Source organism: Anomaloglossus baeobatrachus, chromosome 8, assembly GCF_048569485.1.
Source record: "Anomaloglossus baeobatrachus isolate aAnoBae1 chromosome 8, aAnoBae1.hap1, whole genome shotgun sequence".
Classification (NCBI taxonomy): domain Eukaryota; kingdom Metazoa; phylum Chordata; class Amphibia; order Anura; family Aromobatidae; genus Anomaloglossus; species Anomaloglossus baeobatrachus.
The window spans coordinates 202,601,919-202,607,918 of record NC_134360.1 but is presented as its reverse complement, the minus strand read 5'-3'; the positions used below and the strand labels follow the sequence as shown (position 1 = coordinate 202,607,918).

Genomic DNA, 6,000 nt, shown 5'->3' with positions numbered 1-6,000 from the left:
TTTTGCAAATTTCCAAACCTGTAAAGGGAGATTAACCCAATTACAGTATTCTTACAGTGGGAGCAGGGGGCGTTGGTGTTTATATGTAGATATCTAGATTTATTTTATTATTTTTTTTTTAACTGAAACTTGATCATTAGGCACTGACAGATGTTGTAAAAAGTGATCCGGGGCATTTTGACTGCGTTGTACACATTGAAGGTGTTTAAGCAGTCGGGTGCCTTGCATACTAATTGCATTGTCTCACGCTGTGAATATTTCATGCGGCACAGACAGATATCGCATCAGATAATGTATGAACCTATTGAAAAGATACTTAGGAACAAATTGCTTACCTTGGCGTTTCCAGCAGGTATTCTGAACTATTCACTCAGGTTTTTTTGATAGTGTGTTTTTTTTATGCACTTCACCAGTTAAATGGTTTTCGTAGAGTAGAGGATAATCCTAGCATGTTAAATAGTCGATTCTGCTGATCCTAAATAATTAATATTGCTTTGCATAGTTAATGACGTTCACCTTCATTTACACGGGGGGGGGTCATTAGGACATTTTTCCATCACATCTATTGAAGCTTCTCTGTTGTGTTATGACCAGGCTCCGGAGGATTCAGTTTTATTGATCGTATTTTATGATCCATTGTGCTTTTTGCTGAAAAAAAAAAAATGTAGATTCATCTTTTTTGATGGTTTGATGTTTTCGTTCCACCTATTACATAAGCAGTGAAGGAGAGGCTGCACCAGTTAACGGAAAACTTGATATTTTTGTGTCTGCACACAAAATAATAACTCTTGATTTATTTTTCCTAATTCTAGGAGGGCAATAAATAAACAGATTTTATTTTCTTAATCTCTTACCGTCCAATCGCTCAGTTGCTTGGATGAAACGGATTATGACATTTTGAAAGGTTTAAATGTTATTTTTGTCTAGTTTGTTGCACCACGTCTGGGCCGTACGGGTCCCTTTCAGATTTATTATGCTATTTTGAATAATGAATGCAATAAAAGTTTCTCTTTAAATCCGAGTGGCTTTTAGTTTGTGATGTAGAGGATGGGGAATTGTGAAAAATGACCTGAAATAAAGCGGACAATAAATTGTGCTATTTTGCAGATGATGCTGTCATATTGGGCAATACTGCTATACCTCACATGCTAACATTTTAGAAAATGGTCAGTAATGTCCTAGCATTGTCCTACTCTATATCTTCCTTTGAAGGTTTCAATAATTTGCTTACTTACTACCCGATTACAAGTAACATAAATCTAAGTGGGGGTCCCTACATTAGAAACAGCATTTTAGAGAAGAGCAGAGAAGGTGACTAGTCCAAGAGGTAGGTCCTTGTTGGGTTCTCTCCACCTGCTCTTACACTGAACGGTCTCTTCCTGTACACACATAGGGACTGACCTGTTGTCATGGTGGCTATTAGGGTATGTGCACACGATTAGGACCAGCTGCGTCCTGGACGCGGCAGGTCCTGACCTGTGGGACCGCAAATCTCCTCGCAAGAGACCACAGCTTCTCGTGCCCATGATCCCGGCTTGGACAGTTGCGGTATCTTGCTGTGTTCTGCCTCCGGAGAATACTTGTGTCTCTGCAGCAAAGTCACTCACAAGTGTGACTCCGGCCTTACTCAGAAACACCAGAGATATCCTCATCTGATGCTGCCATGACACTCGGCAAGTTTTGAACAAAACTCTGTGTGACACCTGTCTGTCTAGCTGACCAGTGTAAGACATGCTTTTGAGGACCTTCCTCTTGGACTGCTTGCCTCATTCTTAACCTCTCTTTCAACTATGTTTTTTTAGAAACACTGCAGATTTTCTGGTTAAAACATACATGTTTGTAATGTAGGAACCAGTCTCTGATTCATGCTGCCTTGTGGTTGGAGCAGCACATATTATATGACATAGCAAATATACACACCCCTCCACCATTTTTGTCTTTCCTGTCTTTTTTAATTGAAGTGTATCCCTGTATGTTTGTCACCGAGACGTGACTTTCATCAAGCGAGGTTTCCGTAATACTCACCTGTCACTCTAGGTATGGGGAAGTACCAAGCGAAAGGGAAGGGAAACCCTGTGTCTAGGGAAAGGGAAGATGGTGACCCCTGACTAAACCTACTGCCGGTCCCTGGGGTCCCTCACCAGCCTAGATATGTTCTGCACCTATGCCCTGAGCCAGATACCTGACCCTAAGTCTCCCTAGTGCTGGGCCCTAAATGAGGAACGGATGGGATGAGCTCTTCGTCAACCTCACTAAACACTATCGACGATACAAGGAGGACGTATGGAGAAAAAAGCATGAAGTACTTATCTACAGATACTTAGGTAGAAGTTCAGCAAAGTTATCAGCAATAATACAATACAGGAATACAAGCCACCTGCTTGCAAACAAGGCTTGAATTAACTGAATAATATCACCAGCATCAGTCCAAAGGAAGGAAGGAAGGAGTATTTAATCACCAAGAAAATACTGATGATCAGCAGCTGTGTGGAAGTTGAGCTCCTGCTAGGTCCAAAAGAGGGAGAAATTAATCCAGCAGGAAAGCTACCTATACCAATGAATATATAAATCAAGTATGGGGTAGGAGTATTAAAGGGCCATACATGATAGTAAGAGTAAATATAAAGACTCCTTGTGATAAAAAATAAGTTTATTTCAAATTCACAATAGATAAGGAGACGACATTATAGTAATTGGAAAAAGTGCATAAGTGCAGGAAAATGGTTCCAGAGGAAGTTCCCAGACCATGGGCCCCTGCCATAATAGATACAATTCACTGGGTCAGCAGTATTCCCTTAGCGTTTAAAGAATTAATTCATTAGAAATACATAAATATATTGCCGCTTACCCATCAGAAAAAGTGCAAAATTCTAGGCAAATGCCGAGGCAGGGGTCCAGTGCAGGAGAAGGAAGCCCCAATGTGTTTCGCTGCGTTAGCTTCTTCAGGGGACACACTGCCCCCCGAAGAAGCTAACGCAGCAAAACGCGTTGGGGCTTCCTTCTCCTGCACTGGACCCCTGCCTCGGCATTTGCCTAGAATTTTGCACTTTTTCTGATGGGTAATCGGCAATATATTTATGTATTTCTAATTAATTAATTCTATAAACGCTAAGGGAATACTGCTGACCCAGTGAATTGTATCTATTATGGCAGGGGCCCATGGTCTGGGAACTTTCTCTGGAACCATTTTCCTGCACTCATGCACTTTTTCCAATTACTATAATGTCGTCTCCTTATCTATTGTGAATTTGAAATAAACTTGTTATTTTTTATCACAAGGAGTCTTTATATTTACTCTTACTATCATGTATGGCCCTTTAATACTCCTATCCCGTTCCTTGATTTATATGTACTTTCGGAGTGGCCTTTTCTTTATTCCATCTGTTACCCTGAAATTTTGTACTATACCAATGAATACTGATAGCAGGAACAATGGAAAGTCAGGGGGCATTCTGCCCAGCCAAACACTGTGACCTTCTATAGCCAGAGACCACGGGACTGTCTGTCACACGTGACACCACCATATCATAATTTATGGCTTACATAAGAGTCTCCAATCCATTCATTTTGTTTGCAAGGCTACTTACATTTGCCAGCAGACATTTAATACTATTAACACATTTCTTGCTCCTCGCCTCCCTAATTTCCTTGCATGTTCCTGCCCCCCTAAATCTTCATTGACCCCTACTGACTCACTCTCTCTTTCTACTCTAACTACCCGCTTTTTTTGCACAACTACCCTTCCTCACCCCAGATCCTAGTTCAAAAGCTCCTCCTTTCGTTTGACCATTCCCCCCCCCCCCCCAAGCTCAACAGCCCACTCCCCAGTGAGGTGCAGCCCATCCCATTTTAGAGTCTGTACCTGACAAAGAAGTTGGCCCAGTTCTCCATGAACCCAAACCCTAATTTCTAAACCACTTAACTCCTTAAGCTCCCACTGTCTTTCTAGTGAAGCTTGTGGCACCGGTAGTATTTCTGAAAACACCACCTTGGAGGTCCTGGATTTCAGCTTCTCTCCTAGTTCCTTCATAGTTACATAGAATCTCATCAGTAACAACTGGCATCTAATATCTCAGTTATTGGAAAGTCTTCAGAAAATTGCAAATTTGTCTGATAACATAAATTGCAAAGTTGCTTATTTTCATGTGTACAATTGATGTATGAAATAAAAATGAAAACATTCTTTAAGGTGAAATAACTCTATCCCTATTTAGAGAAATCCTCGCTCGCCTACAGTTATCCAGTGGCTCGAGCTGTTGGCTGGGCGGCCGGGGTTTTGTTCATATCGGTCGGAAGCTGGATGAGGTCATTTTGTCCTCGGTGAAAACTATTCGTGCAGTGCTAGTGACTCTTTAGGGAACCGGTAAGTAGTCGCTTTGTGATATACTGATCGTCACAATCCGAACCGGCTACATTTTTGAAGACTTGCATGTTGCAATCAGAGCAGCTTGAGGATGATAACATGACCACATCCACATTCATTATGTGGCTTTGTAGCTAGAGATGAGCAAATCAATTTGAGGTTAATTAAAGTTTCCTTAAATCTTACAAAAAACCTCAGATTTGCCTGAATCCACAAATTATTTTTGTGATTTACTTTGGGCGAAATGTATTCTCTCCTTACCACTTACCTACCCAAGCCTGGCGGACACAGACAGAAGAGGCCCCTGTGCAAGAATATATATATATGAGCCTCTTACAGTGTAATAGCTCCTCATAATGCACAATTCTGCTTGCTTTGGAGGTGGTAGTGGCCCCCTCACCTCTTGGGCTGCACCATTGATATGCCCATCCAGTCACCCAATCTCTCCCAGAGGCTCTGGTGTATTTAAGGGTATGTGCCCACGATCAGGACTTGCTGCATTCAGAACGCAGTGAGTCCTGACCGGCGGGGCCACATGTCTCCTCCGCAGGTGAACACAGGAGATCGCAGCTGCTCGTACCAATGATCAGGATTCGGTGTGCTGCGGTCTCTCGCTTGTGTTCTCCCTATGGAGGACGCATGCGATTCCGCAGCAAACAACTGACATGCTGCGATCTGGAAAGACGCACCGCAGTTCAGTGTTTGCTATGGAAAAAAGAAGCACAGTGGGCAGTTGGGCACGGGATTTCTAGAAATCCTGTCCACTGTGCTTGTACTGTACAACGCAGCATTTTGGACGCAGCTGAAACATGCTGCGTCCAAAACGCTGCAAAAACTGATCGTGGACACGCACCCTAAGGGGTACTTTGCACGTTGTGACATCACTACTGCGATATCGTCGGGGTCAAATCGAAAGTGACGCACATCCGGCGCCGGTAACGACGTTGCAACGTGTAAAGCCTAGATGCGCTGATAACGATCGCAAAAGCGTCGAAAATCAGTGATCTGTGTAGCGTCGGTCATTTTCAGAATGTCGCACTAATAGGAGATATGATGTTGTTCCTCGTTCCTGCGGCAGCACACATCGCTGTGTGTGAAGCCGCAGGAGCGAGGAACATCTCCTTACCTGCCTCCACCGGCTATGCGGAAGGAAGGAGGTGGGCAGGATGTTTACGTCCCGTTCATCTCCGCCCCTCCGATTCTATTGGCCGCCTGCCTTGTGATGTCGCTGTGACTCCGCACGACCCGCCCCCTTAGGAAGGAGGCAGGTCGCCGGCCAGAGCGACGTCGCAGGGCAGGTAAGTGCGTGTGAAGCTGCTGTAGCGATAATGTTCACTACGGCAGCTATCACAAGTTATCACATGTGCGACGGGGGTGGGTATTATCGCGCTCGACATTGCTAGCCGATGCTAGCGATGTCGCAACGTGCAAAGTACCCCTTAGTGTGGTGATGGACATCTCCTTCTGAACCTTCAGTCTTCACCAGTGCCCCCAGCACTGCCTAGGCCTCAGGTAACATCGCTACATGTGAAGACTGAACATCTGGAAGAGGATGGCCTTCGCGACACCTGAAGAAAAGAAGCCGCTGAAGCCGCTTGAAGTGTTTGGATGACAAGACGGGAGCTGAGGTGCCACCA

At 44.0% G+C, this 6,000-nt stretch overlaps 1 long non-coding RNA gene across 1 annotated transcript in view; it reads right to left on the bottom strand.

Annotated features, from left to right (window-relative positions):
- Positions 1 to 407: 407 nt before the first annotated feature.
- The window catches only part of LOC142248779 (uncharacterized), a 43,080-nt gene continuing 37,487 nt past the window's right edge, over positions 408 to 6,000 (bottom strand). Inside the window, exon 3 of the long non-coding RNA XR_012724942.1 lies at positions 408 to 648. This is a non-coding gene — a long non-coding RNA (uncharacterized LOC142248779). The remainder of the gene's footprint in view (positions 649 to 6,000) is intronic.